Here is a 17342-nt window from a genome sequence, read left to right on the forward strand (position 1 = left end):
GACAACAGTGTGGTGATTTTCTTTATCTTAGTCTCAATACGACCGAAAACCCTATCAGGTGGGATAAAAGAGTGCCCAACAACTGGGAAAAGCAACATTATTTTTTTCAATGTCGGTGGTGCTTCACAAGCCAAGAACTTACACAGCATTCCAATAACAATTTTATTTTTATTTTGCTTGTATTCTCAGCTTGAAATAACAAAATAAACATGGTTTTTAACTAGATTTATGAGAACTAAGATGGAATGGACATGACGAGTTTTGGAACAGTATATTTGTATCACGATTACCTAACAATGGGAGATGACGGGTTTTGAAACAGTTTTATAGGAAGGGACATAACTGCTTATGCTGCATTGAATAAATGGACATGACGACTTTTGCTGCATGCCTTAGTTTTCAAATACGTTTTCTTTAAGCTTAAAACGACTTTTGCACCATGATGTTAGTATCATTCAATAGAGGAGAATGAGGTCTACAAAATGGCGCTATAATCTCAAATTCGAGAAAAATGGACATAACGAGTTATGAAATTGGACGACTCATGTATAACTGTGATTCAACAACTAATGAACCCATTGGCAGAATTAAAAATCATAAAGCGGCTTATTTATTATTGGCAGATTATAAAAAATAAAAGCTTGCATGTACATTGAGGTTAGAATTATTTGTTTACAACTTTAAATGAATCAATCGATCTAGAATAAATCGATAGTTATTTGAATCAATACTGAGCGAATCAGCTGATTGTTCGATCAACCAGTATAATAGGTTGAAATATAAAAATTTACTCACAAAGGATGTATTATATATACTAAGGAAGGTTGATGTATAGAAATACGGACCACTATTATTTCTGTATAAATATTTATTATAATCTAAAAAGCACGAAAATCCAGAGTATACAAAACTCATATAAAAAACTAAATGTATATTATCTATTAAAATCGTATGTCACGATTTATTCATGAATATAGTTTAAAATAATCACTCCATGTATTTATACAAAAACTTTTTATTTATTTTTTCTATTATTAAGTTGAAGAAGCCCTGATTCTGAAGCAACCAATTATATTGAGTTTAGTAAATTGAAAGCCAATCAAAAAGAAGCTTACAAATTGTTCAAGGAAGAGATAAAGTTTTTTCTGAAAACCACTTTCTTCTGGCTTATGATCTTGACCTGATAGGATGCACATAGAGTTTAGGGTTCTTTCTTCCTTCAAATTTTAAAAATTACCAAGCCAACCCCTTTTTAAATGTAAAATATTTGTAATTAGTGTTAAATTTTCTGTGAACTCAGTGTTGTTGAAGAGTTCGTAATTGTAATTATTCCCCATAAGTATATCTTTAATTCAGAGAGAAATCTATAAGAAATCTGGACCACGCGTTAGCCCAGCAGAGACGAAAGGGACCTGCCTAATTAATTATTGGAAATAATTAGTTCAATCCACGAGACCGTCTAGAACTTCATTAATGTGAGTGATAAATCAAACAAGCTCGTTTTAAGGCCTTTCTACGTACAGTGGGGGAATTAATCAAAAAGCGCTATTTAAATTAACTTAAATCCAATGAAAAATCACAACGTGTTGAGTGCTATCACAGAGTTCATAAGAACATTTTTATAAATTTATTTGATATATGTAGGAAGCTTACTTCCATGCACGGCCCGAACTCATTATAAAACCCTGAGATTTTATTTGTTAAATATCAATTTTATTAATTATTATTTTTTGCTAATTGATCAAAGTAAGCCATATCAAACCTATAGACCGAACATGTTTTAAATGGTATAATTCTGAATTGAATGGAAGTCCAAGCATCAGTATTAAATATAATATATTTATAAATTTTAAAACTCACTATTGTGAATGCTAATAAACCCTGTGATAATTATTCAGATTTTAGAAAAGAATTTATATATATATTGAAAAATTATAGATATAGAAAATTTTATACATATTGTTTGATGGGAATATATTTTGTGTTTTATGTCAGCATACAAATCATAGAAATTTATTTTACCCTAACTCATCTCGTGGTATACAGTTTGAGCTGTCTTGGTACCAAGAAATATTCAGCAGCATATAAAATTATTGAATCAATTAATATTGATCTTATTAAGAGCACTCCATATTTATCATCCTTTGATGATAGTCACATTAGTCTGCCAGAAAAAGTATATTGATAATTATATTAATAAGGTTCCAGTTATATCATATAAGGATCCAGAGAGCTTCAAGAACTGGCGTTGTAAGTTCTAAGGAATTTTAGAAGGATAAATTGGTGAACACCTGTATTCATGACAAGCGTTTTAAGGATCAACTAGAAAAACTATAGTTGGTCTTTATTATTCTTTATTGTGTACATGGTTACTGATAGTCAGTCATCAAATATTCTTTTGATTTCCTCTTTGGTATTCTTCAAGAACTTCAAAGAAGCAGCGGTAAGAATTAATAATCACCGGTCATTGAACCCTATGGTGATTAATTATATTGGGAAAATTCATGTTTCTACCCCTGAGCTAGAGCTGAGGTTTGAACCCAGCAATTTTGCGAGCTGGACGGCCTTAATTTTTTGTGAATTTATTCGCAAAAGAGGGAATCTAACAACTGCTCTTCTAAATACCAAGAACATCGTATCATCTGTAAAGGATTTGCAATTTACGCCTTTACACTGTCAATTCTATCAATAATGACTCACTTTAACCTAAATAAGCCTAATTATTATCGTCTACAGAAGCATTAAAAACAAACTTCGAAAAATAATTTACTATTAGCTGTTTCCCCATCAAAATTTACTGTTAATCCAAATTATTTAGTTTAAACCTCCTGTTTTGGAGGTTTGAACTTTTTCAGAGTTTAAACTCAATACAGAGTTTGAACTGATACTGCGCAAACAAAATTCTTGTTTAAACCAAAAAAATCCAGATTTGGTTTAAGCTTTAGCTCAAACTTACACTGTGCAAACGGCCCTAAGAGAAATAATACTTTCCATTTGACCCTATTGAAACTATCGCGATAGAAAAATTTAACCAATTGAATATTACATTGTCTGGTGAGTTGATGTTTTCATCTGACATCCACAATTATTATTCCTTGAATGGATCAAAGCACATATGATGATACGATTAAAAAATGCCAATATCTATATATTATATTGAACTATAGTTGAATAAAAATAGAATATGTTGAATAAAATGTTATAAGAATTCATTATATCTTCTCCTTTGAATCTGACCTGCCTATACATTCAATAAGGACTACATAAAATTCAGTTCGAAACCTCTGCACTGGCTATAATAATTACTTAGTTTGTGAAATGAACTTTTTGGATAAAAGAAATGTATGTATGAACAAGAAGAAGAATACTACCGAGATATGAATAGATGAGAAATATACATCTCATTGGAAATAATATTCTGAAAATAACAAAGGTAGCCTAACAGAGCTGAATGCTTTTTATCACAGTGAATTCTTAGAAATTAAGGATTTGAAAAGCATATTCCTATTAATTTCTACCTCACACAATATAAAAAATATCATGGTTGAATTATGCTCATAATTCTATATAATCTTTGTTTTCATTAGTTTTATTCCAAATTCAAGAATCATCATTGCGTAGGTCTGTTGATAATTTGCTATCCTCACTGTTATGCATTAGAGCTATTAGAGCTTTATCAATTGGTTTCAACTCTAATTTCCGGATATCAATATCATTAATGGATATTAAATCAATCGCATGAATGATGGAAAATGTTGCATAATAATCTGTCCCATCGATTAATTTCCATATATTTGCATTCAGTTGAATTCCATGAAACCACTTCAAGGCAAATCAAGCTTCATCAAAATCCGTTCAATTTCCGAATCATACTCCCGGTTGATAATGCAATTCACATGGATCATGTAGGCTATCCTACACATATTGGTAGTCATTATGAGAGGATCTGGCTACTTTATTGCAGTGTGCAGTATCACATTGAACCAGGAGAAGATAAAACTAGAACTACCGTTAGTAAGATGCATAAACAATCATTGCATTTTTTGTTTTCCATTAGTTACATTGTTGCATATTCAATCCAAGGCTGAATTTGCATATATGCTGATTAGGCTATAGCTTGAAGCAGTAGAAAATTTTAGTTGTGAAATAAATTTTCCAAAAGTGGAAAATTTGTGAAAGTCACTTGTGATAAATTTCCAAGCATAATATCTTGTGAATTGAAATTCTTCAAGCAGTCACCCACTTTATATACATCAGACAAATTGTAGTGAACCCAGGAAGGGGCAAATTTTCATATCAGTCTCTAATTCAATCAGTTTTTACCTTTAATACAAGACAATCCTGTTATCCATCAGTCAATAATGGCATACATAGCATACTGTGCACATTTAATGGCTGGTCCTTGAGCTCGTGATTTTGTGTGAGGGTTAAGAAGCATTATTATTAGATTCTATTGATAACATTGCATTTATAACACAGATTGTACACAACTGAATTTACTGAACAATAAAAACTAGATTTGACAAAATTTAATTCAAATTTAGTTGGGATAGCCAACAACCAGCTGAAATGTGTGAAATTTTATGTATTTCTCGCAAAGAAATGAGAACTGTTGATCTGCTTGTAATGTAGATTTGGTATACAAACATCTATACCCAATACAGTATTTTCGGTTTGTGAAATTCATCGAATATGCAAGTTAAATGTTGCACGTTTCATCTCGGATGCAAAATTCTTCTTGAATTAGAGAGTAAAAATTCTTCTTCTTCCTGTGAATTCCGAAAAAATACAATTGAGTGTTGATCCAAGAAAGCTTGTATAGAAATATTCGCTTACATCAGAAAGGACACAAGAATCTGTCGCTTGTGGAGTTTGCAGAGGAAGGATCAGGTCCCCACGTGATTAAGCTGTTTAGCAAGACAAACTCACTGACTGCGATCACCCATACACCGGCGGTGACATTGAGCCATTCTTCAACGAACTTTACTTGTCTAAGTTGGCCGGCGGAAAGAGCTTCGCGAAGTTCGTGACGCAATGCTTTAGATCAGCGACAGACGCGCACCGTGTGCTCCTACAGGAAGCGTCGCGGCTTAACTGACACTGGAGCGAAGTCCACAGGCGCTAGGCGTCGAGACGCTAGCCGCGCATGCGTACTGCCCGCCTCATCCTCATCGTCATCACTCATCCGTCAACGTCCGGGAACGTCCTCAGCTATCGCCATCATCATCCCCGAGCAGCTTTCCTCCTCCGTGCCCTGCTCTCCTTGGTTCTTATCAGCACCTCCTGAGTACATTCACGTGTTGTTCGCAATTGTTCTTTTTCTTTCTCCGCTGACTTTCAAGCGTTTCTCGGAAGAACTGTTGCCACCACCTTTCACTTCTTCCCTCGAACGCTAGCACCCTTCAACAAAGTGCTATAGGGAATTATGAACACTTTCTAACTTATCTTGTACTTCTCACTTTTTACTTATTTACTTTTTTCTTTCCCAGTTCCATGCATCTACGCTCCAAACTCCTACGTACTCCAATACTGGAATTATACAGATGAAGCTCCGTAGACTATTCACTGCCTCATCAAAATTCTGAAATGGAAGATGAAATTTCTAGTTCCCTGTATCTCTTATCATGCATGCAGAATAATTTATCTGGTCTAATAATGGAAATCAAATCACCTAAGAATTCCAAATCCTTGAATCTGCAAAAAGAGAATTATTGATCTTTCAATTGCTGAATTTTTTAACAATAGACAGAAGTTCCTTATTCAACACTTTCAATTGGTGGTGCAGCAGGGAAATGACGAGTTCAAAGGCGAAACATGGTAGCTTGTATTAGTTGAAAATCAATTCTACCCTCGGAAATCCCAGTAAACTCAACAGAGTTGCAGGTATAATCTGGATTGAATGGATCAGGAATGCTCTGCTCGATGCCAAAATGCTTTGATCAATCCAATTATTCTGGGAACATGCCTGACACTAATTAAATCCGGTCAATATAACAAGCTCTCATATGCATTCTCTGAGTTGAAAGGCTAAAGATAAATTATTATGCTTTCGAACGGCCTGTGAACGTTACTGTTTTATCTTTTTTTATGCACATTCTCGACGATCATAAGGTATATTGTCGATTGTAGTGTTCTATAAGCTTTATTGTTATTTCGATTTTTGTCTGATTAGAACACTAACTAATTATTAAGTGCTTTAACAGTTCAAGTATTTAGAAAACATCTCTCGCAATTGAAAATTAATGATTTTCATAATTTCTAATAATGTTTCTAGAAAAGATACACAGAGCATCACTAAATATTACCATGTATCACGACCAAATTCTGTTAGTTTGATGTTAGAATATCATATTTCTCTACTACTCATACGTGAATAAATCCTAGGTGTTGCTCGTAGGCGACTAGCAGCAGTCGAGAAATGGTTGGGGGGGGGTTTGATTTGATTGATTGATTAGGGGTTAGGAGGTAATGGGATGCTCTTGGCACAGGGTCCGCGTTTCTTCTGAAACTTTGGTGGGGGAGCTATGATGCTTCTCACAAATAATCTTACATATACAGGATATTCTTGTGCCTGGAAACCTACTGGCCTTAAATTGGAGAATATAAGGAATAGGCCGTAACTCAACACTGCCCCTTGTGGGAAAGGAAGGATAGGCCGTAACTTAACACTGCCCCTTTTAGGTAGAGGGAAAGGTAGGAGTGTCGAGTGGCAATTTTTAAGCCACTAAAGTTTGTTTCGTTACAATTTATTCATTCATTCATATGAAAATAGGCCAAAATGATTGAAATTATTGAATGTTATCTCCACCTGTTGAAATTCGGTTAAATCTGAGGCCTCATCATCAGCAGCATGAAGAAAAGTACTCAGCCACCATGGAATGGAATAATGAGCATCAAACAGAGGTGTTGCATAGTCTGGGTTTCACCGCATCCACATCGGGAGTCATAGGTACCCCATGCCATTGTCAGCTCAGTGTGCACCCCCCTTTTCTTCTGAGCCAGTTCAAGCTTCACTCCTGTCTCAATAACTCCTTTGTGTTAGCTTCACTCCGCTCTTCAAATCCCACATACTTTGACGATTGGTAAAATCTCTAGATGCTGGAAGATCGCTTTGATGCAGATAGTTTATTAATCTACTCACTTCATTTGGTCTGCACAGGTCTAAAGGCATATTGCACAGGGTGAGAGCCACTCGGTTTTTGTTGGTCTCAAAGCTCCATTAATTTTCCTCATGTACTCTCAATCAGTATTACAATCTATTTTCTAAATACTGTCAGGTTTCACTTTTATGAGTACATAAATATATGTCCCTCCATGTGATGCTGAGAATTTATTTATTTCTGAATTCGGAAGAATTTTGTCTAAGGGATTGAGGTTATGGCTGTATGACTCAAGATTACCTGATTCGGATCGTGAATGGATATTATGGAACCCTGAAGAGGATAACCATATAAAATATCCAGATAAAATAATGTGTAAGCTGTTATAATTACTGAGGCTACTAAGATAAATTTTAAAACGCACAGGGTGATAAATAAAAAGATTTTTTTAGTTGGTCAGAGTCAACGGTAGTATACTGATAGACACACCATGATCTCTTATATGGAACGTGAAATTTGTGGGTTATCCCAAATTTGGGAATGGAATATTTCAATAGCAATGAGCTTAAATAAAGCAATCTTAGAACTATTACCTGTTTGTTGTTCTGATAAAGAACAAGCCAATGCAACTTGAACAAAGATATAGATCACAAATCCATGTATGATTGTGTCTCTCACCACTATCAGAATTAATAATGAGTAATTTATTAAATAAATATAATATCTGAAAAGAGGTTCGAGTACAGAATCTAATCCTATCAGTGTTGAGCTACATTGACCTAAATCCTGCAAAATGCCGCATACACTGTTTAATTTTGTCTGAAAATTATGAGCTAGGTTACCGACAGCAACTAATGTAAGAGCAAATGTAAGCAAAATTATATTGATTAATTTCACAGTGATCAACTGATACATCAGCAACCATCTACAACCTTCCACTCAATTAATTTCTCGACTTGTTTCACTGACCATATGAGGTCTACCAAAATACTAATGGTAACGTGTCAAAGACGATATTAAGGTTTTTAGAAAGGAAACGAACTGGAAGATATGCTCAGTTATTTCAATATATTATATAATCATCAGATTTGTGACATTACAAGATAAGCAGATAGTAATTTAAAATTTTCAAGTGAGTAATGGTGATCGGTATAATGTGTTCTGGTTTAACAATACCAGACATGTACAATTGATAATTTAATAATTATTTATGGATTAAAAGAGAATAATATAATAAAATGATAGTTACAGGGTTGTGAGTTCTGATTTGGAATAGCTTGATCGATAGACAGATTAGAAATTAATTTAATTTAATAATGACTATTATAATGTAGATTAACGTTGAATTTCCCCTGATTGCAATCTGGTCATGACCAGTATTCTTCACAAGAATTTATGTCGCTTATGAATCGTAGATGGGGCCCCAATTTAGTTACAAGAAGAATAACTCACGCGACTCTGTTTTCCTTTTTCCTTGGTTCGCAAATAATTCTTTTATTTTTCTGGATTTACTGGCCTCCAAGTAGAACGTGCTGCTGGCGTATTATTCGGCGATTCATATAGATTCAATCGGGTATTCTACGTTAATTATTATTTTTACAGATAAAAGGAACTTACAATCAACATTGATATTTCAAACACGGATAATTGAAGAAACAGTCTACATATAAAATTTTTCAATAAAATGCAAGTCTTCTAGAAACGTGTGACTAGGGCAAGGTCTGTGCTAGAGAAGAAATCTCCCTCCACGAATTGAGCTAATAATTCTTTGAATCTCTATGTTTCTAATTTGCATAAAACAATTGCTATTGGTTGTAACTGAGTGACGTAATGTACACGTCATATTTTTATGAAAAATAGTTCCTTTGCTTACACTTAATTCCCTGACTTATAGGACAAATAAATACATTGAAACATAAATATAATTCAATTCAAACAGTGTAGATCAATTTCGATAATAGATAAATTATAATACTAAAGATTTCGACTTTTTGTGTTGTATCCCAACAATTCAAATTCTGGTATCTCTTTCTTTGTCCTCTGATTGATTGTTCATGCAAAGAGGAACACATCCAGAGAGATCGCTCCCATTCAATATTTATTTGTTAATAACCTAAATGATAAATTTAATTTAATTAAATAATACCGTTCATCAATGTAGACTTACATACAAAGAGTATTTGTACTTTCTTGTTGTTACTGTACATCAACATAATATATCCATTCTATAATTTGTTTCTCAAGAATAAATTCATTTTTTGTGCTAATAATTACGATTAATTTGTTCTTATAGATTCCTTTTTCCTTTTTTACAATGAAGAAAAATAATAATTCATAAAGAATGGCATACGATCACATTATTATTATATTTATTATTATATAATACCATAGAGAAACAATATCGTAAGTAGATATCCCATGGTATAGGGAATTTATGTCGCAACTTTTACTGTTATCTCAAGCCGATAACTGTCGATTATTGTCAATTTTTAGTGTTTTGTTGGGATGATAGTGTTTAAACGGCACAATTTGAGAGACTACCAGCGTCACACAGCTGCATAGGAAAGAACTACGTGAACTATCGGCTTGGCATAACAGTAAAAGTTGCGACATAAACGCCCTATACCATGGGATATCTACTTATGCTATCGTTTCTCTATGATAATACGCAAGGCCTGGTTGATCTCAAATCTATACTAGTATTCTTAGCTTTCAAGCGTTTTAGGCTAGGTTTACCATAACATTTCTTTAACCTATGAATGCGGTTTTAATAAAATAATTAATGTAATAAATAATATGAACTCTCAATTTATTGACTGGAAGAGACTGATTCAATCGAATATCGCTATCAGTAACGGTAACGTTGATAATTATTTCATTAAGAGATAGTTTGCTATTTCTGCCTTGATCTTTCATAATATAATTTGAAGAGACTAGTTTTTTAAGTAGCCACTATAAAGAATCGTCACAATACCTATTCGTCATAATCCTGAATGGCCTAATCTGGGGGACTTTGGAAAATCACTGAGATCTCAAGCTGTAAATTTTCCGAATGTGGAATCCATCCTTTCCAAAATAATAGATGATATTCAGGTGTTGAAAGCAAATTATGGGTCATTCTTTGTCATGCTTCAAGTAATATCAAGAGTACCATCAGATTTATTTGAAGTTTCATATAATGTAATACTGTATCGTACTTGTTATTCATCGCAAAGCTGACCTTCAAAGCATCCCACATTGTTTTATCTGGAGCCTCACAGAAAATTATTGAGCTCTTCAATACATCTTTGATAGTGAATTTTATATTACTATATGTCGGTATATATATTTCATCTATTCCAGACTTCAAAAATGTGTTCAAAAGAGAACAAAATATGTAATAGTGGATGCCGTGGGGTCCAGTCAGCTACCGCTTCCCTTCCCATCATCATTTCTCCCAGTAGAGAACAATTTCTCCTCCGATAATATGACATAGGAATATATTACTTCTCAACCTCGTCCAGATACAAAGCACCCTCGTTATTTTCAAAATGCAACCCACAAGAGGAATATCGGATGAATCCTACTTGGTCGTGTAGGGTCAATGTATGAAAAATTCAATAATATGTGTTTTTCTGAGAACTGCAGAATCAAATTCTCGAAAGCATTAAATAATGCCATGTGAAGAAATGATTTTGCTCCAGGGGTGATGGGTTCCCAAACCTCGTGCACAGAAAATTCATTACTACAAATTTTGGTATTGAAAAATGAATTATTTTCATTATACAAGTTTAAAAAACGTTTATTCGGAAATTACATTGCAGATCCCTCTTTCAACTCTCTCTCTCCTTGAAACTAACGATTATTTGGGAGATCTTTGTCGTTCATGCAAATTAAAATATTTATTTCATTGGTTTCCATCAAATCAATTTCAATTGGATTAATTCGCATTAGATTCGATTATAATTCATGATTTGGGGATAGAATCACTTTTAGATACTCGTAATTTATGGAGGATATGCAGAAGTCTCTTCTTGATAAGTTTGCTCATTTGGAGAAAACAATCGGCTCTAAGACATGATCAAACAAAAATATTGATACCACTGAGGCTGATTGTGAGGCTGACTGAAGTCTGATGTCGTGGTTTTAAGGCCGCACCTGATCAATTCAAAGGCCTCTGATATGACTTAACGACTGTTGTGAGGCAGTAAATTCTATAACTTATTTGGATGATTTTAATGTCTGCCAGAGACATAACTCTGATTCAAAACCCTTTTTCATTCATTCACGAATTTATATTTTCATTCCAAGAAATATGTTTGGAAAAGATATCTTTTCAATATCTGAGGAAAGCTTGATTGACATAGCAAAAAGCATATTATGCTTTGTTGATTTTGAAAGGTTGGATATAGAGAGAAAATGAAACACTATGTAATTCTCATATTGTGGAAAAATGGTTTTTGAAACTGAGTTTCTCAGTACGGTATTCAGACTCAGTTATTCGACTTCTCTTCGCTTCCTTTTCTGCATTTCACGGAAAAATGTGCAGCTTCAGCATGAAAATATCAATTCATTTCTAAGAACCGCTGTCAGCATGAAGTTTTCTGAATAAATTGAAATACATTGGAGGATTCTCATCCTATATTTGTCAGTTATTTGAAAACAGTTGAAGCTTCTGCAATCAAACTGAGCCTGAACAGGTGAGTCTGCGAACATAGTTACTACATTGATTCGATTCGCTGGAGCTCATTGAATTTTAAATGAAAGAACTTTGAATACTCCTTTTCTTTCAACAGTCGTACGTTACCTTCCCAGTGCGAGTCGAGCACGCTAAATATTCTTTCTCGCTGTCAAGAAGTTTATACTCTTGATAATGAAAGTTCTTCGCAAGTTCAAGCCCTTGTCGTTTCTCCTCTTCACCATCTAGTGAGAGCGTGAATTAATGCAAAACTAAAGCCAACGAATGTCTCCTGATACCTTCCTTGTTACTGAAGTCTTGAGTCGTTAATATTTGATCCTTTCCTGCACAATCTCTATTCTACTTAGTGAAAATCAATTTGAAGAATTCATGAATTGATTGAAATTGATTAATCATTCCTGAATTTATCAAAATAAATTAGAGTCCTGGTTAGAATACGAGCTTGATGAAACACAAGCAGAGGTATTTAAAGACATTCAATTTATGTGTATCACCTTTCAACTATTAGAAGCTATTAGAGAATTCATTGGAAAGATAGATCACAATTACATTGATAAAATAAGGAACATAGTAAGGATTTAACATATTCAATAAGGAAATAAGGAAACAAATTCTGTAAGGAACATTGAATGCCCCACATTGAACATCAATATCAAGTACTTTAAGTATAAAAAAATTGAAATGAAAAATTTTCACAATAGTATTGTCATTCCAATATAATATAATGCGTTTAGTGTTGAAGATTTGACAATTATTTGTGAAATCAAGTAATTAGAATATTATAGGCTACATCGAACATGAATTTTCATAGATTTTCTATAACTTGATATCATGGTAGACAATATTAATAGAATATGCAGTATCTATATAGATACTAGATGTGATAACGAGCTATTATTGGAGTGAAGGATTATAATAACATTTTAAAATAAAACTAATAAGAGCTTACAAAAAGTAAATAATATTATAACAGAAACCCAAGACAATCTGAGCCACGATCGAAAACAATTGATGCCTCAATTTCTTCCCTAGACTGAAATCACAAAATCCTGGAATCTAGAAATCCTGTGTACCAGCTGCCAATAATCGTGTTACAAACATATCACGCTTGCACATTAATAAAAAAAGTGACAAAGCAATTACTTTTCTATACGAAACAAGTTCCAAATGGGATAAGGATCTAGGATCTGTGCTATAACAAATTACGTTGTGTTTCCTATGAGCCTCATCCCTTGCTCATACTGTGAGAGAGGTAAGAGAGTAAAGGAAACAGTTGATAATCCACGGAAAAATACATATAACATAACTTAAATTTTCTGGCTTGCGGCGTAGCGATACAAACGACTGCAAATTATCAAAGAACTGGCGTATGCTCTCTTTCATGATTCTGATGGCAGGAAAGGAAGGAGGGGGGTTTGTTGGTAGAATAAAGATGATTTTCGAAGGCACCAATCACAACACGCCTAATTTCACATGGACATCGTGACGCTGCAGACTGCGAGGGCACAGGCGAAGGGAGACCCGGCCAAACGAATGACAGTCGTAAAAGATCCTGCGAGAACAGGAAGAAACTTAAAAGGGGGATTGAAAGAGAAGGAAAACTCTTTCTGGGTGAAAAGGAAGAGAAAATGAGAGGGTGAGATATTGTGATCTCATTGACATCAAAACTTTCCCGCTCCTAGATTCTTACAAGCAGGACATTGCTCTGATAACGACTGCGAAAGATCACGATGAATAATAAATTTAAGCATTCAAGTGCTCAACTGTTCACGTGGCGACATGTCAAACTCGGAATGGACGAGCGGCACAATAAATTCCTCAGTGAAGTACCATAAAAGAACGCTCATAATATTCGGACTAGTGATCTGCCTGAATAATTTCGGTCAGTATTAGAAAACCTAGAATCAAGAATGTTTTATTGTAACAAACAAAATAATAATTGCACTGAAAAAAGTCACTCCAAATGGATACAACAGAACAGCTCTTGGTAGATTAAATACTATTTACAACAGCTTTAGTAGACAAGTATACCTTACAGTGAACCAAGTTACCAAAAAGTCTGTATGTTTCAAATCAAATCAATTTATTGCCACAGACAAACACTTTACAATTTGTATCGGCCACGTCAATATTACAAACCATATTAGAGATCATACATCATAAGCAATTACCTAAGAATCTAGATATACTCCATGTTCACATTGAAATATTCATCTACACTATAAAAACATTTTTTTATAAAAAAAATCATGATTCTTTGTTTGAATTCCCTGAGCTTCAAACCTCGAATATGATGGTAAATGGTTACAAAACTTTATTGAAAATACCTTAAAACTCATATGGCTGGATTTGTAAGAGCAGTACTCATTCCTTAGATTCGATTTATTCCTTGTGTTACCTTGTGTGCTACCTGTGAATCCTATATTTTCTAGTTTTGAGATTGAAATGTCATGTGTTTCCCTTTCCTCATCCCAACTGTATTAAAATCTAACAAGGGTGAATATAAATGTAGTACATAATGAACAAGACAATCAGATAAAAATTTGAAAGTTGAGAAACAAATCACCAGACTTGGATGATTGAAGTATCAACTCTTCGTGTTTTACAGCCCATCTGTAACTGCATGCAGGTGAATTGTTTTTCATGGTCACACTTATCACCAAGTAGGAATGTGTCACTCTATAACACTATGCGGGCATCACATGCAATTCCCAACAACTAAAGAATGAATTATGATAAAATAGAATGATTCAATTATTGCAGGCCAACGCCTGAATTGAAATCCTATTATATTAAGCGAGCAATTTCTGTATATATATTAATTTATTTATGTATTCATGTATGCCCAACAGATCTCGAAAAAGATTTTCACGAAATGTGGAACAGAGTAGGTTTATGATATGAAAATTCGTTTGCACTAGGTCTCATCCTGGGAAAACTCGCTGAAAGACAAAAAAGGATACTAATTATTCATCCTTGGAAAACAGCTGATAATTTCATCGTCATTGGTAATGGAAGTGGGTGAGCGAGTGCATGTGTGTGGGATTTGGACAAAATTATGATTCAGCTGTCTCAAAATTATCGTTCAGCTATGATTCAAATAATATTATGATTTAAAATATTGAAATCATCAAATCAGGTACTTAGTGGCTATTGCACCAAAGCCAGTTAAATTTTAACCCTGATTAATTCCAGGAGAACCAATCAGAGAAGCCGTCTTTTTTAATTTTCTTCTCTGTTTTGGTTCACGTAAAATTAAACAGGATTAAAATTTAACCCGCTTTTGTTCAACCGGGCCTTTATAAGAGAGATTTTTGCATTCCACTGGGAATCTCAATCTCAATCTACTGTGATTTTAGATAGAACCTTTCTGTAAAAGCTATAAATATATTATAATCTCCTCTTTCGTAATAGATTTTCTATGATTTTGTACTCCAGAGTGAAGCTCGGTCCCCCGATATTAATTTATGATACTAGAAATAAACATGTGAGTTCTTCTTCTTAACAAACATTTTTCGCCTCCACGTTTCTTGTACTAGAGATTATCTGCTTGCGTACTTTCTCCGTTCTCAATGCCACGACTATTCAATATTATACTGTAGTTGCAATATATTATTAGACTGGGAGTAAATATTATATTATGCTCTTCAGCTGATTCTTTTCCTTATTTTCATCTTGTTCAGAAGCAGATAAGCAATTCCAATTGCGTTGTCCACCCACAAGATTCCAAACTCGAGTTGAATCATCAAAACCCTAAACTTGTTTCAATTTTTAAGCTCAGCGTGCTCCACTTCGAATGGGAACCCAAATGAAGAATCGTTCGATTTGTGTGTAATGGAAGGAGGCGGAACGAAGTTTTAATTGTAGCAACTCGAATCTCGAATGTCGACCGTGGAAATTTATGGGTTTCATTTGAAAGACGATCTGCCCACGACAGCGCGGCTTATTAGTTTCCGAAGACATCGTCTTCCAGCGTCGGTCGATCTCCACACTTGACGAATGTTCTGCGGCGCTAAGACGTCCAAACGCTATTCTAGTGCGGCTTTGTGGCGTCCTTGTTCTCTTTTAACGACATGTTTTTTCCTCACAAAGACGAAGGCGCACCCGAACCAAACGCGCTCACCAAACCAAGTCCCGACTTAATTATTGCCAGCGCGTTCGGCTCTGGTATGTTGGCAGCATTGCGGCAAGAAACAACCACAATGTGTATATCTGTATGTATTTATGTTCTTTCTGAATATATAGCAAAGCGCTCCTGAGGCGCCTTGCGTCGCCATCTTGTTGGGCGTCGAAACTGGGACGGTTTCTCTTAATTCAGCCGCTTGTTCGTGGCGTAATTGTTTCCATCCGTCCCCTGATTGTGTGGCAAGTGGAGTGAGGCTGACAGGGTGGCTTCTTGCCTCGGGGTCTCCACTACCGAAACCACCGACCAGCTCGTCTCCTTCCTGATTGTTTGCACGTTGTACATTTCTGTGCAATTATTAGTGTACAATTTTATCACTGCAGCTCATGTTTTTGGAGTGCCAAACGAATTCTGTAAGCTTTCCAAGACAGTATTTTTTTGTGAACGGAAAATAATAGTGTATTATCCGAATTGCTGAACCATAAGTTGATGATAAAGCTGAGATTGATTACATTCTTCCTGACTTCAAATCCCAATTTATTATGGTTTATATTTTTGAGAACAATATTGCTTCAAAATGGAAATCAATTACTGTATTACTTCTTAAAAAATGATAATAATTTTTACAACTCGTTCAAAAATTATTGCTATGTAGTCATTGAAATATGAAATGTTTGCATATTCCGAAAAGTAGAGTTGTGTCGTGTATGGTCAGGATAACAATCGTTTGTTTGACCGCCGGTAGGCGTTAGCTCATTTACCGATATCCAGGGTGCACAACGAGGAGGCGAACTAACATTACACCCCACTTCCTGGTAGCTACACCAGATGCTGTGACATTATTTGAATCGACTAGATATGTTTATAACTTTTAAAATTTTCCTTTTAATTTGTGATCCACCTTTTTTTCTAAACTTGTAACTAAGATGACTTCATTGTTTATGTGTGTGACTTATGTTAGATAACATAAAGATTTGTGTCTTAGGGCCATACGCTGAAAATAAATAAAAATATAAAATGTGATGAAATACCATGGAATATTATTATTTGTATTTTCACAAGAAAATTATTCGAAGTTTTATGTATGATGATATCATTGTAATAGTATTTCTCCCATATACTCTTTCCAATCCGTCGATGAAGATAGATCTCCTTTCCCTTATAAGGTAAGATAATTATGAGATGATCATTGAGGATTATTCTTCTGTGGCTGCTTTTGTAGTACTCTTGAGAATATTACTCTAATGAGGCTTTCTTAACAGCATTATCTCAATCTCACCCAATCTTTTCTAAATAATTGTTGAAAAATGTGAAGGATATTCGTAGCCACACGAAACCCACTAGAACTATCGGCTCAGAATGGCTGTATCAGACTGACAAAAAAAATTGTATATTAAATCTATGAACAGAATTTCTCTGTCATTAATCAATAATAGTTTAT

At 34.4% G+C, this 17342-nt stretch overlaps 1 protein-coding gene across 1 annotated transcript in view; it reads right to left on the reverse strand.

Moving 5' to 3' along the window:
• The window catches only part of LOC111060039 (cell adhesion molecule 2), a 172317-nt gene extending 167221 nt beyond the window's left edge, over positions 1 to 5096 (reverse strand). The window contains exon 1 of the mRNA XM_039427969.1: positions 4837 to 5096. The gene's annotated coding sequence lies outside the window, so the exon portion shown is untranslated. The remainder of the gene's footprint in view (positions 1 to 4836) is intronic.
• Between the last annotated feature and the right edge of the window lie 12246 nt (positions 5097 to 17342).

Source organism: Nilaparvata lugens, chromosome 5 (genome assembly GCF_014356525.2).
Source record: "Nilaparvata lugens isolate BPH chromosome 5, ASM1435652v1, whole genome shotgun sequence".
Lineage (NCBI taxonomy): Eukaryota > Metazoa > Arthropoda > Insecta > Hemiptera > Delphacidae > Nilaparvata > Nilaparvata lugens.